This window comes from Lissotriton helveticus, chromosome 9, assembly GCF_964261635.1.
Source record: "Lissotriton helveticus chromosome 9, aLisHel1.1, whole genome shotgun sequence".
Taxonomy (NCBI): Eukaryota; Metazoa; Chordata; class Amphibia; order Caudata; family Salamandridae; genus Lissotriton; species Lissotriton helveticus.
Genome location: NC_136070.1, coordinates 9,793,875 through 9,818,162, shown reverse-complemented (window position 1 = coordinate 9,818,162; position 24,288 = coordinate 9,793,875). Strand labels below are relative to the sequence as shown.

Sequence of the window (24,288 nt, the reverse complement as noted above, 5' to 3'; positions counted from 1 at the left end):
GGAGTGGGCCTTTTTGGTGCTAGTCCTGGGAATGAGCTCATCAAGTTTGAGATGGTACTGGGAAGAAAGGGATGCAGATAGCTAGCCATGCAGCCTGCAGCATATTTCAAGGTTTAGCAGACAAATTAAAAACAATCAGCCTTAGTATCCCTCTTTCAAATTCTCATTTGTCTCAGATACAATGTCAGTAGGAAGTTAAACCCCTTTGAGGTCTGCTTCATTGGTCAAACCTGCCCCGTGCACCCAGCGGCTCCCACTGAGACCTCTGGGACCAAGTACATCACAAATGTTGTACAATACTAAAATAACTTATGCTTAGGTTTTGACTAATCATACAGATGTTCACTATAATGCTCATGGTGGCTGTCTTTTTTATGGCTCTTCAAAGTTCACCACTCGGGGCTGTCTCCTTGCTCCAAAAATTCCATCTCCTCTTTGTCTGCCCGCTCTGTACTTTCAAACTCTTCCATCCACATCACTCAATACATATATACGTACATATAATAAATGCTCAAGGCTTCAAGGTGCCTACAGGTGGAAACCAACATGCAGACAAAGCTGGCCCAATGGAAGTGGGATTGGCTCATAAATAACCCTGGGCGAAGTACTACACTAAGCTCGCATAGTTTGCGAAGTTTGCGCTACTTCGCACTATGCGAAATGCATGTAGCACAGTGCAAACACACGTAGCGTAGCGATAATTTTTTGCTTGCTCTCGGTCCGCAACATCAAGTTGGCGACCGCGAGCGAGCAAAATGACATCCCAGTGAGACTATTTCCTCAATCACGATCAGCAACAGCAAGTTGCCGATCGCAAGCGTGGAAAATAAACCTCCCAGTGAGATTCTCAAAGCGGGGAGGTCAGGTTTCTCATTGCGAGTGGTCGTGTTTGCTCGCGGTGAGAAACAACCAGTCCGCGTTGAGAAAGCAGCTGCTTGAGTAGAAATCTAGTCGAGTGGCTGAAAATGACCGCTTGCACTGTGCAAGATGCGGTTTGCACTGATTGCACAGTGCGGCCAAACAACCGGCACTGTGCAATCAGTGCGAACAGCATTTTGCACAGTGCACTAAGCAGTTCGCGTAGCTCGCGTAGTGCGAAGTGCACTTCGCCTAGCTACGCATAGCGCTGCTACGCGAACTACGCCCACTCCGACTCATAAACAGCATGGTGTCTTTACAATGTGCATCCATTTGGCCTAATTATTTGTAGCCAGGATGGTGATAAGGAGATGTGGCTAGTTCAAATTGTGGTCCTGTTCATAAAACCTGACCCTCGGCATCAGATGGTTCCAGTGGCACAGTGAATTATCGATGATGCTGCCTCTGATTAACAAGGCTGAGAAAAGGATGGATTGTTGACTTCTTGGGCCATTTTAATCTTTCTTGGCAGGACTACAACTTAAATGAAAACTAAATCCTTTATGTCTCGCAAAGCTGGCAACTCCAAATTCACAGGCATCCTTGGTAGCACACGCTCTTGAGCTGTATCCTGAAACACAAAGAGAGCACATCTCAGTTTCCCATCCTCTAGTGTCCTTTGTACTTTGGTAAAACTGTAGAATTCTGCATAACATGCATTGTTTGACTGCTGAGATAGTATGTGAGTATGAAAAGCTGTACATCACATAAACCTGCATGTTTGATGATTGAACTGAGACCTTTTTTCCTACACAAAGATGGCCTCAAACAAGTCACTTATTTCTGTCAAGTTATGATACTAAGAACTGAATAAGAGAACAAAATATGCTATTGACTGCACTTGGTGGGAACCTCATACCCAGATGGGTAGTTTTCTCAGGGCGAAAATAACACATTTCTAGAATGAACACTTTTGCAGCAATAAGTCACTTCAGTATTATATTACTTGTCCATTGTACTGCAGTCTACATTCTTAAAATCTTTAAGCTGACACATGTTTCGCTGGATGTTTGGATTGATCAAATAAGCTTTCTGAGGGCTGAATTGGGCAATAAAACAAGAACCCTAAAGTTGAAACAAATAAGGAACCTCATTCCAAAGTTCATCTTATATGTTTTCAAAGTTCATCTTATATTTTTTCAGTTATGCAGTAAGTATATTAGTGGAATTAAGACATTATGTGCTTGACTAACAATACATTTTAAGAGCGTAAACTTCCACAGCAACAGCCAGCCAGGACACTGACAGGATTTCAGTGATATATATATTTTAGTGAAAGACTTCAGGTGCATTTAGAGGGGTAATAACTCGGTACATGTTTATCAAAGCATAATGTTTCATATATGTGTTGTAATACCATTGCTGATGTGGCTGTTCAGGGTGGCAATTACTGAACCATTGTGCATGGTTTTGACTGTTACCCCCATTGTACATATGGGGGCTCAACAACTTTTTTATATTTTTTACTTCACGGTAACAAGAAGCAAATCTTGGGGAGACACACTTTGGCTTACCAGACAATCAAAAATAATAGGAAGAGCGTCTCACACCAGTCTACAGATGACTATACGTTTGCCATCCCCCCATGCCACCGCTGTTCCTGCTGGCTACCCATAGCCATTGAAAGTGGTGCGAGTGCACACCCTTGCTCTGATTGGGTGAATGCTTCGTCAATCTGATTCTTCAACACCATGATCTTTCAACGATTCTGATTGGGCATGCTTTCAACCAATTAGAAGATATTTCATACAGTTAAGACTATTCTGATCTGGCTGCTAGTGGGTTTCTGTGTTTGGGTGCAAAAGCATTTTCTGCCTTTCCCTAGCCTGCTCTTGGGGCATATTTATTTGCAGTTTTATACATTGTGATCTTGGTTCACAAGGTGGGTTCTACAAGAGAACCAGACTATGTTACATACATATTTTGTTCTTGTAGGGAAGCATAATGTAGAGATCTGACGTGGAGGTATCTAGTTGCGGAATAGGTTGAGGAAAGAGAAGCCAAGTAATTGTCAGTGGCGAGGCTGTACATGGCCCAGAAACATAAGATCATCTATAAACAACACTTGGGAGACAGTCAAGGAGAGGACGATGGACAGAAATGCTAATTTTCCTGCTTAGCCCCAGAATAAGCACTCTGGTTATGTTGTAGTTATTAGAGAAGATAGCCGACAATCCTACATAAAAGAATTGCAATAGTCTAACCTAGCAATGATAGGGGCCTGAAATAGATTTTTCTGGAGCAGCTCTGCAGGAATTGAGAAATGTTTCCAATTAATTTACGCATGAAGAATCAGGTGGCAAGCTTCTCAATATATGCCACAAAAGAGTTTGACATAAAAAATAATGCAGAGAATTATTAGACAACAACTTGCTTGAGGACAATAATTTGGAAGAATCTCAAAACAAATCAACGTGCCCATAATCCCCCACCTATACAATATAGTCAAATAGATCCTGGAGAGATACAAATACTGCACTGTTATTGAAGACAGTGCATTCGTTAATATTCCAGATGATTTTGTGGAAACGTATTTATTTCAATTGGCTGCAAGTGCTGTAGTGTTAAACTAGACCAGGTATACTTTTTTTATTCATTTATCACAAAAGTTCACATCTCCATTACTCTCCTTCATTTAAATGTAAAACAGCAAATGTGTTTGGACCCAAGTGACTTATTGTAAATGTGATCCAGTGCTTCATATAGTAAGGTATCCCCAGTAATTGAGCTGCTAGACAAGTTTTTAAAAGACACACAATTGATGGAAGGTGTTAGACCTGTCAGCCCTAGGGTGGTCTTTCCCTATTTTTTCCGCCTTTGCCTCATTTTTCCCACCTTCTTTTTGTTGGCCCGTAGATCTCCGAGCACCTTTTCATGGCTAATCCATGTTAGGGTGCAGGTGCTCTCTATTCCAAACATGGCTGCCACTGGCCCCTGCTACTGCAGCGTGGTCTTTTAGGGTAGCACCCTAGTTGCCAGGAGCTGGCTGGATCCCCATACATTGTTGCAATGCCAGCCTGCCATCCCCGTCCATAGGTAGAGTGGGGAAGCTCCTGGAACCTCCCAGAAGAAAGGCGGAGCTTATTTCTGCTGCCTTAGAGAGTGGTCACCTGACCTGGGGATACTTAAGCTAGGGAGGGAACTTTTTTAGTCAGTTGGGGCATCACTGGCCTGGGGAACCCACGCAGGAGATTTAGGCGCGAGGGCCTAGTCAGGAACTGATGCCACTGGGAGTGACAGGATTTAGGTGCTGCCTCTTAAGCTGAATGAGGTGTCCAAGACTAGCCCCCTGATCTGGCCCAGCGGTAGGGGACCCCAGGGTCCATCTTCAGTGACCTGAGGGAACTTGTAAGCCTCCAACTCAAACCCCCCCCCCCTCTTCAAGAAATCACCTCATAAGGGCGCTGAGCCATCCAAGCGCCGAGAAGACTACTTACCCTTTAACCAGAGACTACTGGGGGATCGACCTGGGTACTGTGCTGAGCCCCTGCTGCGCCCCTCTGCCCCCACCTCGGCCTGCACTGTCCTGCCTTGTCCCCCTGCCTAACTACCTGAACTGCCTGTCAAGCGCTCCCTCTGTATAGCGCTTGGAAACTGACTTGACTGAAGTGCTGTGTCTCTGCCAAACTGTACCCCTGTGAGCAGCGCTGTGCCTACTCAGTTCTCCCCACCGAGTGGACTGCCCCCGAGGCGCTACACCCTGGAAGCGCCATCCTGCTCGAGGCGCGCTGTATGCCCCGGTGTTGAGCCAAACGAAATTGACCCCACAGCGCTGTGTGGAAAGAGCGCGCTGTGGCACTCACCGCCGCAGCCCCACCGGGCGTGATAATATCCTTGGGACAGCCCCCGGTGTCAGGAGAGGGCCGCCGGATTCCTCAACGGGCCGAAGTCACCCTGCCTCTCCGTGCCCCGGTGCCACAGCGGGTCCTGCGCCTTCATCGAGCCCCCCTCGGCTGCCCCCGTATGCCAGGAGAGGGCTGCCGCACCGAGTACACCAGGCCGCGCTAGGCCTGAAGCCTCCCAAGCCTGCAGCAAGTGACAGGGGACTCCGGCCTCGTCATTGGCCACGCCCCTGCCAGAGCCGCGCAGCCATTGGCTGCCAGCACCGCGCCTTCCTCAGAGAGGCCCGGCACCCAGGAAGGAAGCCCCGACTCGTCGCGGAGGGGGCTGCGGAGCACAAGACCCCCCTCCGATCTGCCCCCAAACGCTGGACCTGCCTCGCCCCTGGCGCCGGTGCCCCGCATCTGTCCCTGCACCGCGCTGGGTCGAGTGAGGCCCCCGGGAGGGCTGGAGCCCCTCCCCCCGCCCCAGAGTCCACGCAAGGGCCCCGGAGGGTCGAAGACAACAGGTAACCCCAGGGGAGGAGGGCGGAAGGCCAGTCAAGGCCCTGAGTTCGCCCCTCCCCCGGGAATAAACGGTGACTAGGCCCCTGTTGGCCCCCAATGAGCCCCCAGAGACTGTAAGGACTCGTTTAAACTTCAAGGTTACTCAATACAGATTGACTGTGTATGCCTGAAGACAGGCTTATTCTAGATTAACGGTGCATGCCTGATTACCTGTCTTAAGCCTGCTAATTGAGCTGTGGATTATTGCCCTGTACTGAATTTCTTGCAGGGGCGGACTTCCCTGAGTGTCTATGGGGATGTGCTATGATACTGATTGACCTACCCCCTCGCTATTTCAATGAAATGGTTACCTGTATTGAACTGTTTATATTTGCAAGATGAAATGTTCATGACTGCTTCCTGAAATGCCAGCTCATGGTTCATGAAAGTACCCCCTTAGCCTGCTGAAGAGTGTATTGCAACAGGCTGTGTTATTTGTTATTTGCTACTTTTGCTCACCTGATAAAAATGCTTTAATGAAATATTCTAGGAAATGTTGATGAATTGATTACTCTGACTTGAATTCTATATAAAAGATATTGATTTTTAATCAAAAGTACTGGTGTGGTCTCCATTATTGCTCCCACTTATTGTCTCAGTGGATGAGTGTGTTGAGTAGCTACTTTACACGTAAGCCCCTGGTTGCCTTCCTGCTCGAGCCAAGCTACCCCCACGGAGAACTGGTGGTCCCAGTTCTTACAGAAGGAATGCAGAACAAATCAAAATATTCACCCCCAGTCAAGAGATCTGGGTTAAATCCATCATTCTTTTGCTCACCATGTCACCCCAGTTTAGACCTGGCCATGTGCAAATCGGTTTTTAGGCACAATTGACCTGAGTGCAATAGTAATTGTGAGGGGAGACTTTAACCACAAATTTGAGCCAGTAGTGAGATTGACCTGCCCGTTGCAGAGATCCTCATAGTGCAAATCCATCACACATTGGTAGGCAAACTAAGATATACTTTAAGTAGGATCCCCAGGGAGATTGGGGCGGGGGGTAATAGTTGTTAATAACTCAGCAAATCAGTGTCACAATAATGACTGCCATAAAGCAAAGAGAGAGCTTATTATGGAAGATAACTCAAATGATGTCACGACACTAAGAGATAAAAAGTTCAAGTACAAAATATTATTAGTGAAACCAAGAAAAACTGGGACGACAGTGTCTGGACGGAATTGATTATTGCAGCCAAAACCAAAGATCACGCAGGCCTCTGGCGATGGATATCCAAAGGTCACAAACTGGGAAGAAGTAAGATGACCTTTTCTTAAACGCAGGGACTTGGGTCAACTATTTTTCAAACTGTAATCTGGGACTAACATGGACTCAATAAATAACCAGCAAGGACATATAACAAACCCCTCAATAATCACTCAGTTTTTTAGTCTAGAGGACACCCTAGCAGCAATTGATGCCGTAAAGTCTGGGGAAGCCCCAGGCCCAGATAAACTACCAGGTGACCTGTTGAGGCATGACAAAGCTGTTGGGGGGCCATGTGTCAATCTTCTCTGTAATGCAGTGGCGGCGGGCGCCCCACTACCGGAGTCGTGGAAAGGGGTTAAAATTATTACTAGTTTTTAAAAAAAGGTGACCGCCAAGACCCTGCAAATTACCGGCCTATAAGTTTAATCAACTCTTTACAAAAGATTTATGCTAAGCAGATTTTATCAAAATTAAATGTCTGGATTGCGGAGAATCATATCTTATCACAATACCAGGCAGGGGTTAGAGCTAGAACCAGTACAATTGACCAGGTCTTTAGACTTCTTTGTATGAGTCAGAAATATACGATTTTAAAAAAAGGCCACTTGTACATGGCTTTTATAGATCTGAACACCGCCTTTGACCTCATCCCCAGAGATTTGCTCAGGAGTTCCTTAAAAAAACAAGATATCCCTGAGGATCTTCTTGTGCAAATAAGATTGCACGAAGATAACTATGCAAAAGTTAGATGGGGTCCGAGGGGAGAGCTTATTGAGGCAGTTCCTGTAAAGAGGGGTGTAAGACAGGGCTGTGTACTATCACCCACCCTATTTTCATTATATGTAAATGATGCCACAAAATATCTTCTGGGGTGTACACACGATTCACCAAAGTTAGGTGGGATGCCAATACCAACGGTTTTATTTGCGGATGACACTATTTTAGTGTCTCAAACCCCAAAGGGCTTCAATGTCTATTGGACTTGTTTACCGTTTATTGTGATTTTAAGGGTCTAGAAATTCATTCTAGCCAAACAAAATACATGGCAGTTAATCCACATAAATCATTCAAAAAGAACATAACTGTCCTGTTGGAATGGGTTGTCTCTGGGTGGTAGAGGTAGCTACTTCTGACCACACAGGGACCCACCTCTTCCAGGAACATTGCCGAGCGCTTGGAGTCTGACCCTCAGATGGGAGGGTTAGGCATTTATAGTCGTGCACAATAAGGTCTCACCACACTACAAAGGGACACCACGCCAGTTGGTTATATGAATAAAAAGGTTTTTATATAACATTTGTCATCAGGCTCGCAAGGTCAAAGAGTACACAATACAATCAGGTGGGGGATAGGGGCATCCCCAGGCACGTGGTGACTAAGGGACAGTTCGATCGGGGTATATTCGTAGAGGCTACTACTGGTGGGGTTTTTAGACATCAGAGAAGGTAGGCGCACTACCTGAAGTGAACGTTATGGTATGGAGACACTAGTTGTAGGGATGTGATGCGGAAAGGCGAACGGATAAGACCCCTTAGCCGTTCAGTTGTGGGTTAGAAATCTAACCTACAAGACATAAATACACCCGCAAAGCCTTCGCACACACAAAATCAAGTATACAGATAATGTAGTTCAAACACAATAATGTTCACAATGTAGAGCTAAATCACGACAACTACAATTCAAAACCATATGTTAGGGAATTTGATGTAGATTTATTGGTTCCGTGAGCCAGCCGACACGTGTTTCGTCGCGTGGGAACAGATCACTGCGACTCCTCAGGGCTGGGAAGGAAACACAATAGTGTGGATACAACATACGTAGGTTGTGTACAGACAAGTATATTCTTGTTCAGGCATTAGGTTGTTCTTTAACACAAGACACAACTAAGTGTGTATCGGTGACTGGTGAGTTGTTGTGTAAGTGAAACAAGATAGTAAAGAAAGAAAATTCTAATGGAAATCCCGTAGAGAGAAATATACATCGGTGAGTAGTGTACTGATGTGGAGAACCATAAGACAATATATTGTATCACATTCTATTTTACATGAGTAAACGGTACTCCAAATCATTATGTAAAAAGACTGATAAAACAATCAGGGTGTTAAAGAGTTAAAGCCTCGCCAAGACATAAAAGCAAGGGCAAAGAACAGTAGAACCACCAAACAATTGTGAATATTTCGGGTGTCCAGACAAAGCATGCACTTCATAATTGTTCATTTTTGGTGCGTCGTGTCATGCATGCGTGCCCACCCGATCTCTAAAAGAACTTGTGTAAAAAGTAGCTCTATTTGATTCGAAAATTTCAAAATAACGCATACCTTAGGACACGACCCAGAGACAATTCAGTCCCGGTAGGTGCCTCTTTATAATTTGGTTACTATGGTAGAGAAGAAAATAAAGAAGGGAAATTATAGGTATATAGGGGCGGCTGGAAATTATCATCCACATTGATCTCTCTTTCCTATTTTTATTTTTATTTTTTATTTTATTAACATTCTGGGTGAAATAATAAAAGCTCTAATACATTAGCTGACAGCACCCAAATGCCACATGGTTTCATGGGTTAAAAGGTTGTAGTCTCTCACCGTACTGTTGCTGAATATTTCTATCAGTTATTCTCTACCATAGTAACCAAATTATAAAGAGGCACCTACCGGGACTGAATTGTCTCTGGGTCGTGTCTCTCTACGGGATTTCCATTAGAATTTTCTTTCTTTACTATCTTGTTTCACTTACACAACAACTCACCAGTCACCGATACACACTTAGTTGTGTCTTGTGTTAAAGAACAACCTAATGCCTGAACAAGAATATACTTGTCTGTACACAACCTAAGTATGTTGTATCCACACTATTGTGTTTCCTTCCCAGCCCTGAGGAGTCGCAGTGATCTGTTCCCACGCGACGAAACACGTGTCGGCTGGCTCACGGAACCAATAAATCTACATCAAATTCCCTAACATATGGTTTTGAATTGTAGTTGTCGTGATTTAGCTCTACATTGTGAACATTATTGTGTTTGAACTACATTATCTGTATACTTGATTTTGTGTGTGCGAAGGCTTTGCGGGTGTATATTCGTAGAGGCGTTCCCAGTACTCACAGTCCAATAAAAGAGGTTGTCACGAGTCCACGGGCACGAGGTACCCAACGTCCGGGCCGGTTCTGGGGAACCGTGAAGAGTAGCGGTGATGTTGCGGCGGGAGGTACGAAGCGTACCCTGCGACCGGCTCTCAATCCTCGAACCACATGGGGACTGCTGGATGGCAGATGCGGGGCGTACCAGGCATACGGCTCTCAATCCTCGAGCCGCGTGGTACGATGATGCCTTAAGCACGGGGCGTACCTCGGGCTCGGCTTGCACTCCTAGAGCCACGGTAATTCAGGGATGGGGTACAGGACGTACCAGTGTCCGGCTCGAGCCGCGATCAGGTCCACAGGGCTCGAGCAGTTGGAAACAGACCGTCCTTAGGGGTGAGTGGAGCTGGGATCAAGTCAGCAGGGCTCGAGCAGTTGGAAACAGAACGTCCTTAGGGGTGGGTGGAGCCGCGACCAAGTCAGCAGGGTTCGAGCAGTTGGAAACAGAATGTCCTTAGGGGTGAGTGGAGCCGCGACCAAGTACCCAGGGCTCGCTCCGGGTGCCAGGGGTGAAGCGTACTTCAGATCTAAATCGGATGAGCCGTGACCAGGTCAGCAGGGCTCTCTCGGACGACAGCAAAAGACAACCCCAAGTAGCAGAAGGGGCCGCCAGTTATAGTCCTTTTCTCTTTGAAGTCCTGAGCCGTCGCAGGCGGTTCCCTGGTGCTCCGGTGCTGATTGAGGGCCTCCTGCCAGCTCGCACCTCGATCCTTTGTAGTCTTGCCGCAGGGTTTCCAGACAACCAGTGGGGAGCGGGGCCATCCCTGGGGGAGGCAGGAGGTGTGATCGAAACTACTCCACCCCCCTTACTTGGGAGAGGCTCGCTACTCTCAGCCTGGCATGGTGCGTTTGGCGTCCAGGTTTCCCTTGGTTCGGGGCCCTGCGTGGGGGGTTACACAGTCAGGGGTCTTAGGGAACGGGTGATTTCTAAACTAGGCCTCCTATCGTTCTGCTCTTATGACTAGGCTTCATGAACCCGGGGGATCGGGGGGGGGGTTGCTACGCTGGGGTTTCTATTATTTCCCCGGGGTCATTGGGGATTGGTGGGGACAGAGGCCAGGGTTACATCAGGGGGGCCTCGCACGGGGCTACTGTTGGGGCACAGGGGCGTCTAGCCTGAAGAGTGGGTCATGCACGTGGGGGGGGCTATGAGAGTAATGTAAGGAGATCCACGCCAAGGATGCCAGGTCTAACATGTCCAAAATAGAAGCTAGAATATGTGTCGAATTTTAATTACCTAGGTTTTCACACTCAACACTAAAGTGACCTGGTACCCACACGTGCAATATAGTAAGACCATCTTGCTTCAAAATTCCTTTCCAATACTAAAAAGACACGCAAATAGTATTACCAAGGCAGGGTCTCCTGCACTTGAAGTGTATAAATATAGGGTACAATCGTCATTCCTCTATGGTGCGGAATTATGGGGGACCAACTGCAGTAATACTTTTGCGGGGGAAGAAAATACATTTTTAAGGATGTTGCTACGTCTATCTGTGTGAACACCTGTTATTCCTATTGTCATGGACTTGAACTTAAAATGCAACGACCACCAGCCTTCATTAAGACCATTGCTATTTTGGGTGTGAATGTTGACCACAATAGAAATAGCAAGTTACAAAGAAGGGCTTGAAGGGATTCTAAGGTCTGACAAAGGTACTAGCCTCCAGTGGGTCACGCATGCACACGTGGTTTTGCAAACTTGGGTTGAAGCATTTCTGGGGAGCACCTACTTCATTGACAGCAGCCTCCAAAAAAGTATTGAAACCTGCTTTCTGGCGTTCATACAAAATAGTGTTTCCCATAGCCCAGATATTGGTAGTTTAACGTCTCAGTCCCTTCTTATAAAACCAACCCCGGCTTTTGAAGAATATCTGGATGAAGTGCAGCCTCAGCTGGCAAAATCTTGGTACATGAAATTCCGCTATGGTGTTTTGCAAATCAATTCAAACACAGCGAAATGGGGTCGTAGAATTGGTGAGAAAAATTATGAAGCCTGCTGTGTATTATGCCAATCCAACGTACAAGAAAATGATGTACACTTATTATTCTTCTGGAGTGCATATGCCACGCCAAGGCAAAAATGGATTAAACCCATTTGCCAAAACTTGGGAACTAGGTCTTGTTTTGAGGCGGAACGAATATTAAAAAACTGACACTTCACTGAAATTTCTTTTAGTGTCAGCAAATATCTGTTCGCTGTGGGTATACTAAGAGGAAAACAAGGCTTGAAATGTCAATGTTCTAAACTAAATGTGTAGTCCTAATATCCAATATGCCCTTTTTTGCGCATGCACTTTAGAACTGTTCAGAGATTAGGCAGACCGTGTTGCTGTGTATGCTACGTCTTGCTCATGTTCGTTCATAAGCACCTTTAAAGCATTCACACTTTTATTGCTGTTTAGTCTCTATGAGAGGAAGCTCTATTTATTTACATTCACTCTTCTAGTATTGTATTTTACCAACCCAACCTGGATTTTCGATTCTCTTCATGTTTTAATTATATTGGACTGTAAGCTTAGCATTTTTAATGTATTCTATTTGACATATCAATTGGGGGCATTTTATTTAAATGTAAATATTTTAGTATCCGCACTTGCTTAAGGCAGCACCATTGGAATGTTTTGTATTTTATTTGTGTTTTAACAACCAATATGTATGAACTGCTATTATGTATCTTATAGGTTTAAAAAAAAAAACGAAATAAAGATTAATGAATGATACAGTGCTCATGACTTTTATACAGAATATGTCACATACATCAGCATTCGGGTCCAATACTCTACTGACAAAACCTCAATACCTCATTTTCACCAAATCTATAAAAACTGCACAAAACTGCAGACATAATAGGCTACCTTTAAAAACTGAACACACAATAGGCAACCTTTAAAAACTGAACTACCTATAAAAACTGTACACACAATAGGCAACCTTTAAAAACTGTACACACAATAGGCAACTGAACACACAATAGGCAGCCTTTAAAAACTGTACACACAATAGGCAACTGTACACACAATAGGCAGCCTTTAAAAACTGTACACACAATAGGCAACCTTTAAAAACTGAACTACCTTTAAAAACTGAACACACAATAGGCAACCTTTAAAAACTGTACACACAATAGGCAACTGAACACACAATAGGCAGCCTTTAAAAACTGTACACACAATAGGCAACTGAACACACAATAGGCAGCCTTTAAAAACTGTACACACAATAGGCAACCTTCAAAAACTGTACACACAATAGGCAGCCTTTAAAAACTGTACACACAATAGGCAACCTTTAAAAACTGAACTACCTTTAAAAACTGAACACACAATAGGCAACCTTCAAAAACTGTACACACAATAGGCAACTGAACACCCAATAGGCAGCCTTTAAAAACTGTACACACAATAGGCAACCTTTAAAAACTGAACTACCTTTAAAAACTGAACACACAATATGCTACCTTTAAGAACCGAACACACAATAGGCTACCTTTAAAAACTGGACACACAATTGGCAACTGAACACACAATAGGCAGCCTTTAAAAACTGTACACACAATAGGCAACCTTCAAAACTGTACACACAATAGGCAGCCTTTAAAAACTGTACACACAATAGGCAACCTTTAAAAACTGAACTACCTTTACAAACTGAACACACAATAGGCTACCTTTAAAAACTGGACACACAATAGGCAACTGAACACACAATAGGCAGCCTTTAAAAACTGTACACACAATAGGCAACCTTTAAAAACTGAACTACCTTTAAAAACTGAACACACAATAGGCAACCTTCAAAAACTGTACACACAATAGGCAACCTTTAAAAACTGAACTACCTTTAAAAACTGAACACACAATAGGCAACCTTCAAAAACTGTACACACAATAGGCAACTGAACACCCAATAGGCAGCCTTTAAAAACTGTACACACAATAGGCAACCTTTAAAAACTGAACTACCTTTAAAAACTGAACACACAATATGCTACCTTTAAGAACCGAACACACAATAGGCTACCTTTAAAAACTGGACACACAATTGGCAACTGAACACACAATAGGCAGCCTTTAAAAACTGTACACACAATAGGCAACCTTTAAAAACTGAACTACCTTTAAAAACTGAACACACAATAGGCAACCTTCAAAAACTGTACACACAATAGGCAACTGAACACCCAATAGGCAGCCTTTAAAAACTGTACACACAATAGGCAACCTTCAAAAACTGTACACACAATAGGCAACTGAACACCCAATAGGCAGCCTTTAAAAACTGTACACACAATAGGCAACCTTTAAAAACTGAACTACCTTTAAAAACTGAACACACAATAGGCAACCTTCAAAAACTGTACACACAATAGGCAACTGAACACCCAATAGGCAGCCTTTAAAAACTGTACACACAATAGGCAACCTTTAAAAACTGAACTACCTTTAAAAACTGAACACACAATATGCTACCTTTAAGAACCGAACACACAATAGGCTACCTTTAAAAACTTGACACACAATTGGCAACTGAACACACAATAGGCAGCCTTTAAAAACTGTACACACAATAGGCAACTGAACACACAATAGGCAGCCTTTAAAAACTGTACACACAATAGGCAACCTTCAAAAACTGTACACACAATAGGCAGCCTTTAAAAACTGTACACACAATAGGCAACCTTTAAAAACTGAACTACCTTTAAAAACTGAACACACAATAGGCTACCTTTAAAAACTGGACACACAATAGGCAACTGAACACACAATAGGCAGCCTTTAAAAACTGTACACACAATAGGCAACCTTTAAAAACTGAACTACCTTTAAAAACTGAACACACAATAGGCAGCCTTTAAAAACTGTACACACAATAGGCAACTGAACAAACAATAGGCAGCCTTTAAAAACTGTACACACAATAGGCAACTGAACACACAATAGGCAGCCTTTAAAAACTGTACACACAATAGGCAACCTTTAAAAACTGAACTACCTTTAAAAACTGAACACACAATAGGCAACCTTCAAAAACTGTACACACAATAGGCAACTGAACACCCAATAGGCAGCCTTTAAAAACTGTACACACAATAGGCAACCTTTAAAAACTGAACTACCTTTAAAAACTGAACACACAATATGCTACCTTTAAGAACCGAACACACAATAGGCTACCTTTAAAAACTGGACACACAATTGGCAACTGAACACACAATAGGCAGCCTTTAAAAACTGTACACACAATAGGCAACTGAACACACAATAGGCAGCCTTTAAAAACTGTACACACAATAGGCAACCTTCAAAAACTGTACACACAATAGGCAGCCTTTAAAAACTGTACACACAATAGGCAACCTTTAAAAACTGAACTACCTTTAAAAACTGATCACACAATAGGCTACCTTTAAAAACTGGACACACAATAGGCAACTGAACACACAATAGGCAGCCTTTAAAAACTGTACACACAATAGGCAACTGAACACACAATAGGCAGCCTTTAAAAACTGTACACACAATAGGCAACTGAACACACAATAGGCAGCCTTTAAAAACTGTACACACAATAGGCAACCTTCAAAAACTGTACACACAATAGGCAACTGAACACACAATAGGCAGCCTTTAAAAACTGTACACACAATAGGCAACCTTTAAAAACTGAACACACAATAGGCAACCTTCAAAAACTGTACACACAATAGGCAACCTTTAAAAACTGTACACACTATCGCAAATCTTCTTAGGTGAACTACTTCTATTACTTTCTGCAGTATATCTTCTGTTTTGCATCTCTATAAAACCACCACAATTAGACATAACGTATCTATATACCTATTAACCTTCCCGCCTACCCTGTACTACACTAGGAACTTGGCTGCTTCATCGGACACTATCCCAGTTCTCAATGTCTGCTCACCCTACTTGAGCTACATCGCACACGTTAAGTCCACAACACACAGAGGGGCATATGCACAAGAAGATATCGCCACCAGAACATCACTTTGAGCGATGTTGTGGTGGCGATATGACCTTCTCCATAATTACAAAGTGGCATTAAGCCACTTTTTGTGACTTAACGCCGCCTTGTAAATAAGGCCCCTTAACACGCATCGCTTAGCGTGAAAGGGGCGTGCAATGGGTGTATCTGTGGGCATTCTACTGCAACGTCCATTGCTTTTGATGCTGCATTCGATTTACCAGGATGTGTAAATCTGAGGCTGCGTCTAAAACTAACGCCCTGAAAGACGGGCATTAAAATGGAGCAACGAGGAGAAATACTTTAATTTCTCCTTGTTTTTGCTTTTTCTATGTGTGCTGCATTGTGCAGCACACATAGAAATAGCCTCCACGCGTACATCAAAAATCATGAGAAAGAGAACACAAGGCTTTGTCTGGCAACACTTCTTCAAATTCTCTATGAGGTCCTAAACCTAATCCCCAGGTTCCAGCAAATCCACTTCCTTCTGATGCTTTGGTATGTTGAACAGAAAAATATGGCATGCTCAGCCCATTTGGCCGCCTGAGGGCAGAACAGGCAGAATTTGTCACAATGACTAGAGTGACAATTCCATTTGACTGGAAAAGAGCAAATAGGCAAGATCCCCTTGCAAATTTAACAAAGAAAGGCTTTACAAGGGGGTTCAATCTCATCTAAGAATGCTTCCAGATGGTAATCTACTTTGAACTCTAAAAAAGAATCAGTAGGAGACCCGGCCATAAGAGGGTATTGTGATGTACATAGATTCTGTCCATGTTGTTCTAACATGGAATCCTGGTTCTAAGTAATTCCTAGATTTGGCAGTTGATGTGGACCTAGTGATGGCTGAGGTTGTACAATAAAGACCTCTTGATTTACTATCTAATTTCCTTCAGATGTCACCTTATTACTCTGGCGACGATTGTGTTTCAAGCCTCGTCTTCGTTTGGTAGCAAGGGCGCTTGGGAAGAAACAAGCTCTATTAGCCAAAGAAAAGAGACTTGTGTTGCAAGTCTCGTTTTGAATTGGATGCAAAGGCGCTTGGGAAAAAAGAAGCTCCATCGCCTAAGAAAGGCTTTACAAGGGGGGGTTCAATCTCATCTAAGAATGCTTCCAGATGGTAATCTACGTTGAACTCTAAAAAAGAATCAGTAGGAGACCCGGCCATAAGAGGGTATAGAATTTGGTTGTCAGTATAACGCCAATAGGTGACTTTTAGCTCAGATTTAAAATTAACCCAGCATCTGCAGGGGAAAACCAAAGATTCTTGTTCCCAATCTGGCCCAGCCGATCTTTTGTTATCCAAAGCCAGGCACTCTTACAGGTCATCTATGGCCATATGAAATGTGACAAGCTCTGCGGTAACTCAAACTCTCAGCGAGCATAAAAGCCGTCTTAACCCAGCTGGGTCATTGATGCCTTCAAGGCCATAATCCAGATGTACGGGACAAGCGGGTGCTAGCTGGTAAGCTACTAAGGTTCCTCATAAAAGCGTTTTCTATAATCTCTAAGGGTCTAGTGCAGGGGTGCCCAAACCTGTCCTGGCGGGCCGTATCCATGCCAGATTTTTGGGATATCCCCATCTGGTGATCACGGTTCGATCCCCGGCGCCGGCGGCAGATCAGAGTGCCCAGGACGGGGTCCATGTGACCCGGGCAGTCCTATCCCCTGGGTGTACGTGGTTGTCCGACATGTCGGTCGTATTTGCTTTTACGTACCGGATCGGAATCGGCCCCCATAAAATCGTACGTAAAGTATATAGCAAATCAACCTGAAATCTGCTGGGTCAGAAAGGGCTCGATTCCGATCCGTGTCGGAAGGTTAGGAGTCCGTACGAATTTGTCGGGACGGCATGGCAGAGTGCCCGGGATGGGCTCCATGGCTCTTGGGCAGTCGTCCCCCGGGCGTCCGGGGCTCCATCCAGGCCGACGGCATGGCAGAGTGCCCGGGACGGGCTCCATGCGTCCCGGGCATTCGTCCCCCGGGCGTCCGGGGCTCCATCCAGGCCGGCGGCAAGGCAGTGTGCCCGGGTCGGGCTCCATGCGTCCCGGGCATTCGTCCCCCGGGCGCCTGAAACTGCTGGGTCAGAGAGGGCTCGATTCCGATCCGTGTCGTAAGGTTAGGAGTCCGTACGAATTTGTCGGGACAGCATGGCAGAGTGCCCGGGACGGGCTCCATGCGTCCCGGGCATTCGTCCCCCGGGCGTCCGGGGCTACATCCAGGCTGACGGTATGGCAGAGTGCCCGGGTCGGGCTCCATGGTTTTCACGGTGGTCCTCCCCTGGGTGTCAGGGGGCTCCTGGCCGACGGCATGGAAAAGTACCCAGGACGGGCTCCATGCGTCCCGGGCATTTGTCCCCCGGGCGTCCGGGGCTCCATCCAGGCCGACGGCATGGCAGAGTGCCCGGGTCGGGCTCCATGGTTTCCAGGGTGGTCCTCCCCAGGGTGTCGGGGCGCTCCAGGCCGAAGGCATGGAAAAGTGCCCAGGACGGGCTCCATGCGTCCCGGGCATTTGTCCCCCGGGCGTCCGGGGCTCCATCCAGGCCGACGGCATGGCAGAGTGCCCGGGTCGGGCTCCATGGCTTTCACGGTGGTCCTCCCCTGGGTGTCTGGGGGCTCCAGGCCGAAGGCATGGAAAAGTGCCCAGGACGGGCTCCATGCGTCCCGGGCACGGGCACGGGGACGGGGACAGGGTCGGGAGAGTCCAGGCGGCTTCACTTCCGTGTCCAGCCATCTGATCGACCAGATTCCCTCGGCCATCTGGTCGCCCGGATCCCCTCGGGCATCTGGTCGCCCGCAACGCTTTCCTATGGGGCGACCAGATGGCCGAACTTCCCTGGAAGTCCCGATGAGGTGCCATTCGCCGCCCGGATCCCAGCGAGGGCTCCAGGAGGTTGGGTACATTCGCGCCTTGGGTCCCCTCTGTCACCTCGCGTGCACAGATTACAAGAAAAGGGGGTAATTTTCCTCCGGATTACTAGGGAGAAGGGTACGCCCGGACACCCCTCCGAGGCTGGTGGTTCTCTGCCATGGGGACCAGATGGGCTATGCCTGGGCAACACCTCCCTACCTCCCTAGGCCACCCGGGGCTTCCTTCCTCCAGGCCAACTGCATGTCAAATTGCCCAGGACGGGCTCCATGGCTCCTGGGCAGTCGTCCCCTGGGCGTCCGGGGCTCCATCCAGGCTGACGGCATTGAAAAGTGCCCAGGACGGGCTCCATGCGTCCCGGGCATTCGTCCCCTGGGCGTCCGGGGCTCCATCTAGGCTGACGGTATGGCAGAGTGCCCGGGTCGGGCTCCATGGTTTTCACGGTGGTCCTCCCCTGGGTGTCTGGGGGCTCCAGGCCGAAGGCATGGAAAAGTGCCCAGGACGGGCTCCATGCGTCCCGGGCATTCGTCCCCCGGGCGTCCGGGGCACCCATCTCCATGAGGCCAACGGCATTGGCAAAGTACCCAGGACGGGCTCCATGGGTCCCGGGCAGACCTCCCCCCGGGCGTCCGGGGCTCCCACCTCCAGGCCGACAGAATGTCAAAGTACCCAGGACGGGCTCCATGGGTCCCGGGCAGCTTCCCCCAGGGCGTCCGGGGCACCCACCTCCAGGCCGACGGCATGTCAAAGTACCCAGGACGGGCTCCACGGGTCCCGGGCATTCCTCCCCCAGGTCGTCCGGGCCCTAGAGCTCCGGTGGTCCAACCTGCGCCTGAGGCCCAGCCGGGGTCCAAGAGCCCTGCCTTGCGTGGGCAGGCAGTCAGGAACCCTACCGCGAAGGCTTGGGATGGATGGGGAGCTGGGAGTCCTTTCGATCCCGGCCCTCTGGTCGCCCGCGATGCTTTCCAATGGGGCGACCAGATGGCCGGGCTTCCCTGGAAGTCCCGATGAGGTGCCATTCGGCTCCTGGATCCCAGCTAGGGCTCCATGAGGTCGGGTTCTTTTACGCCTTGGGTCCCCTCTATCACCTCGCGTGCACGGATTGCAAGAAAGGGGGGTAATTTCCCTCCGGATTACTAGGGGCAGGGTACGCCCGGACACCTCTCCAGGGCTGGTGGTTCTCTGCCCGGGGGACCAGATGAGATATGCCTGGGCAACACCTCCCCCGGGCGTCTGGGGGCTCCATTCTCCGGGCCAACGGCATGGCTCAATGCCCAGGACGGGCTCCACGTGTCCCGGACAGACCTCCCCTGGGCGTCCGGGGCACCCATCTCCATGAGGCCAACGGGATGGCAAAGTACCCGGGAAGGGCTCCACGGGTCCCGGGCAGCCTTCCCCCGGGCGTCCGGGGCTCCCACCTTTAGGCCGACGGCATGTCACACTGCCCAGGACGGGCTCCATGGGCCCCGGACAGACCTCCCCCGGGCGTCCGGGGCACCCATCTCCAGGAGGCCAACGGGACGGCAAAGTACCCGGGACGGGCTCCACGGGTCCCGGGCAGCCTTCCCCCGGGCGTCCGGGGCTCCCACCTTTAGGCCGACGGCATGTCACACTGCCCAGGACGGGCTCCATGGGCCCCGGACAGACCTCCCCCGGGCGTCCGGGGCACCCATCTCCAGGAGGCCAACGGGATGGCAAAGTACCCGGGAAGGGCTCCACGGGTCCCGGGCAGCCTTCCCCCGGGCGTCCGGGGCTCCCACCTCCAGGCCGACGGCATGTCACAGTGCCCAGGACGGGCTCCATGGGCCCCGGACAGCCCTCCCCCCGGGCGTTCGGGGCACATATCTCCAGGAGGCCAACGGCGTTGCAAAGTACCCGGAAAGGACTCCACGGGTACCGGGCAGTCCTCCCCCGGGCGTCCGGGGCACCCATCTCCATGAGGCAAACGGCATTGGCAAAGTACCCGGGAGGGGCTCCACGGGTCCCGGGCAGGCCTCCCCCGGGCGTCCAGGGCACCCACCTCCAGGCCGACGGCATGTAAAAGTGCCCAGGACGGGCTCCATGGGTCCCGGGCAGCCCACCCCCGGGCATCTGGGGCACCCATCTCCAGGAGGCCAACGGCGTTGCAAAGTACCCGGGAAGGGCTCCACGGGTACCGGGCAGTCCTCCCCCGGGCGTCCGGGGGCTCCCTTCTCCAGGCCGACGGCATGGTTCAATGCCCAGGACGGGACGTCAAGTGGCCAGGACGGGCTCCATGCGTCCCGGGCATTCGTCCCGGGACGGGGACGGGGTGGGGAAGAGTCGAGGCGGCTTCACCTCCATGCCCAGCCATCTGGTCGCCCGGATTCCCTCGGCCATCTGGTCGCCCGGATCCCCTCGGGCATCTGGTCGCCCGCAACGCTTTCCTATGGGGGGGACCAGATGGCCGAACTTCCCTGGAAGTCTTAATGAGGTGCCATTCGCCTCCCGGATCCCAGCGAGGGCTCCATGAGGTCGGGTTCTTTCACGCCTTGGGTCCCCTCTGTCACCTCGCGTGCACAGATTGCAAGAAAGGGGGGTAATTTGCCTCCGGATTACTATGTGGCAGGGTATGCCCGGACACCCCTCCAGGGTTGGTGGTTCTCTGCCATGGGGACCAGATGGGATATGCCTGGGCAACACCTCCCTAGGCCACCCGGAGCTTCCTTCCTCCAGGCCAACTGCATGTCAAATTGCCCAGGACGGGCTCCATGGCTCTTGGGCAGTCGTCCCCCGGGCGTCCGGTGCTCCATCCAGGCCGACGGCATGGCAGAGTGCCCGGGACAGGCTCCATGCGTCCCGGGCCTTCGCCCCCCCCGGGCGTCCGGGGCTCCATCCAGGCTGACGGCATGGCAGAGTGCCCGGGACGGGCTCCACGGGCCCCAGGCGTCTGGGGCTCCCTTCCCCGGGCCAGCGGTATGTCAGAGTGCCCAGGACGGGCTCCACGGGCCCCGGTCATCCGGGGCACCCTTCCCCGGGCCAGCGGCATGTCAGAGTGCCCAGGACCAGTTCCACGGGTCCCGGGCAGTCCTCCCCCGGGCGTCCGGGGCTCCCTTCCCCGGGCCAAAGCATTTCAGAGTGCCCAGGACGGGCTCCACGGGTTCCGGGCGTCCAGGTCTCCCTTCCCCGGGCCAACGGCTTGTCAGAGTGCCCAGGACGGGCTCCACGGGCCCCGGGCGTCCGGGGCACCCTTCCCCGGGCCAGCGGCATGTCAGAGTGCCCAGGACGAGTTCCACGGGTCCCGGGCAGTCCTCCCCCCCGGGTGTCCGGGGCTCCCTTCCCCGGGCCAAAGCATTTCAGAGTGCCCAGGACGGGCTCCACGGGTCCCGGACGTCCGGGGCTCCCTTCCCCGGGCCAACGGCATACAGGAGTGCCCAGGACGGGCTCCACGGGTCCCGGATGTCCGGGGCTCCCTTCCCCGGGCCAACGGCATACAGGAGTGCCCAGGACGGGCTCCACAGGTCCCGGTCGTCTGGGGCTCCCTTCCCCGGGCCAACGGCTTGTCAGAGTGCCAAGGACGGGCTCCACGGGTCCCGGTCGTCTGGGGTCCCTCCCCCGGGCCAACAGCAGGTCAGAGTGCCCAGGACGGGCTCCACGGGTCCCGGGCAGCCCACCCCCCGGGCGTTCGGGGCACCCATCTCCAGGAGGCCAACGGCGTTGCAAAGTACCCGGGAAGGGCTCCACGGGTACCGGGCAGTCCTCCCCCGGGCGTCCGGGGCTCCCTTCTCCAGGCCAACGGCATGGTTCAATGCCCAGGACGGGCTCCATGTGTCCCAGACAGACCTCCCCCGGGCGTCTGGGGCACCCATCTCCAGGCCAACGGCATGGCTCAATGCCCAGGACGGGCTCCATGGGTCCGGGGAGGCGTCCCATGCGCCTCCGGGCTTGGGAGCCCCGGCTGGGTCCAGGGGCCCGGGCGGGCCCCGGGTGGGGTGCTCCGGCCCTGGTCCCTGTCTCCCAGCCTACCGCACTGCCAAGGGCCTAGGAATGGGTTCCGTTGTTCCCGGGGAGCCTCCCCTTGCTTGGCTGGGTTCAGGAGCAGTGGCTAGGGCCCCTGAGGGCCCGGGGAGGGCGGCCTCCCCACCCCGGGCTCTGTCCTTGGTCCTGCTGCGTGGCAGGGTGCCCGGGACGGGGTCCGGAGGGACCGGGGAGGCGTCCCATGCACCTCCGGGCTTGGGAGCCCCGGCTGCGTCCAGGGGCCCGGCCGGGCCCCGGGTCGGGTGCTCCGGCCCTGGGCCCTGTCTCCCAGCCTGCCGCACTGCCAAGGGCCCGGGAAGGGGTTCCGATGTGCCCGGGGAGCCTCCCCTTGCTTGGCTGGGTTCAGGAGCAGTGGCTAGGGCCCCTGAGGGCCCGGGGAGGGCGGCCTCCCCACCCCGGGCTCTGTCCTTGGTCCTGCTGCGTGGCAGGGTGCCCGGGACGGGGTCCGGAGGGACCGGGGAGGCGTCCCATGCACCTCCGGGCTTGGGAGCCCCGGCTGCGTCCAGGGGCCCGGCCAGGCCCCGGGTCGGGTGCTCCGGCCCTGGGCCCTGTCTCCCAGCCTGCCGCACTGCCAAGGGCCCGGGAAGGGGTTCCGATGTGCCCGGGGAGCCTCCCCTTGCTTGGCTGGGTTCAGGAGCAGTGGCTAGGGCCCCTGAGGGCCCGGGGAGGAAGGCCTCCCCACCCCGGGCTCTGTCCTTGGTCCTGCTGCGTGGCAGGGTGCCCGGGACGGGGTCCGGAGGGACCGGGGAGGCGTCCCATGCGCCTCCGGGCTAGGGAGCCCCGGCTGGGTCCAGGGGCCCGGGCGGGCCCCGGGTCGGGTGCTCCGGCCCTGGGCCCTGTCTCCCAGCCTGCCGCACGGCCAAGGGCCCGGGAAGGGGTTCCGATGTGCCCGGGGAGCCTCCCCTTGCTTGGCTGGGTTCAGGAGCAGTGGCTAGGGCCCCTGAAGGCCCGGGGAGGGCGGCCTCCCCACCCCGGGCTCTGTCCTTGGTCCTGCTGCGTGGCAGGGTGCCCGGGACGGGGTCCGGAGGGACCGGGGAGGCGTCCCATGCGCCTCCGGGCTTGGGAGCCCCGGCTGGGTCCAGGGGCCCGGGCGGGCCCCGGGTCGGGTGCTCCGGCCCTGGGCCCTGTCTCCCAGCCTGCCGCACTGCCAAGGGCCCGGGAAGGGGTTCCGATGTGCCCGGGGAGCCTCCCCTTGCTTGGCTGGGTTCAGGAGCAGTGGCTAGGGCCCCTGAGGGCCCGGGGACGGCGGCCTCCCCACCCCGGGCTCTGTCCTTGGTCCTGCTGCGTGGCAGGGTGCCCGGGACGGGGTCCGGAGGGACCGGGGAGGCGTCCCATGCGCCTCCGGGCTAGGGAGCCCCGGCTGGGTCCAGGGGCCCGGGCGGGCCCCGGGTCGGGTGCTCCGGCCCTGGGCCCTGTCTCCCAGCCTGCCGCACTGCCAAGGGCCCGGAAAGGGGTTCCGATGTGCCCGGGGAGCCTCCCCTTGCTTGTCTGTGTTCAGGAGCTCCATCCGGGGCCCCTGAGGGCCCCGGGGAGGGTGGCCTCCCCACCCCGGGCTCCGTCCTGGGTCCTGCCGTGGGGCAGGGTGCCCGGGACGGGGTCCGGCGGGCCCGGGGAGGCTTCCCCTGTGCCTCCGGGCCTGGGAGCCCCGGCTGGTTCCAGGGGCCCGGTCGGGGCCCCGGGTCGGGCGCTCCGGCCCTGGGCCCGGTCCCCCGGGCTGCCGCTCCACCCAGGGCCCAGGACAGGGGTCCGTCGGTCCCTTGCAGGCCTCCCCTGCTTGTCAAGGTGTAAG

The 24,288-nt window shown here is 51.7% G+C and overlaps 2 long non-coding RNA genes across 8 annotated transcripts in view; one reads left to right on the top strand and one right to left on the bottom strand.

Moving 5' to 3' along the window:
• Positions 1-24,288, top strand: part of LOC144780855 (uncharacterized) — an 800,768-nt gene that overhangs the window by 708,865 nt on the left and 67,615 nt on the right. The window lies entirely within an intron of this gene.
• Positions 1,351-24,288, bottom strand: part of LOC144780854 (uncharacterized) — a 502,533-nt gene continuing 479,595 nt past the window's right edge. For all 4 annotated transcript variants that reach the window (XR_013600811.1, XR_013600812.1, XR_013600810.1 and 1 more), the window contains one exon: positions 1,351-1,489. This is a non-coding gene — a long non-coding RNA (uncharacterized LOC144780854). The remainder of the gene's footprint in view (positions 1,490-24,288) is intronic.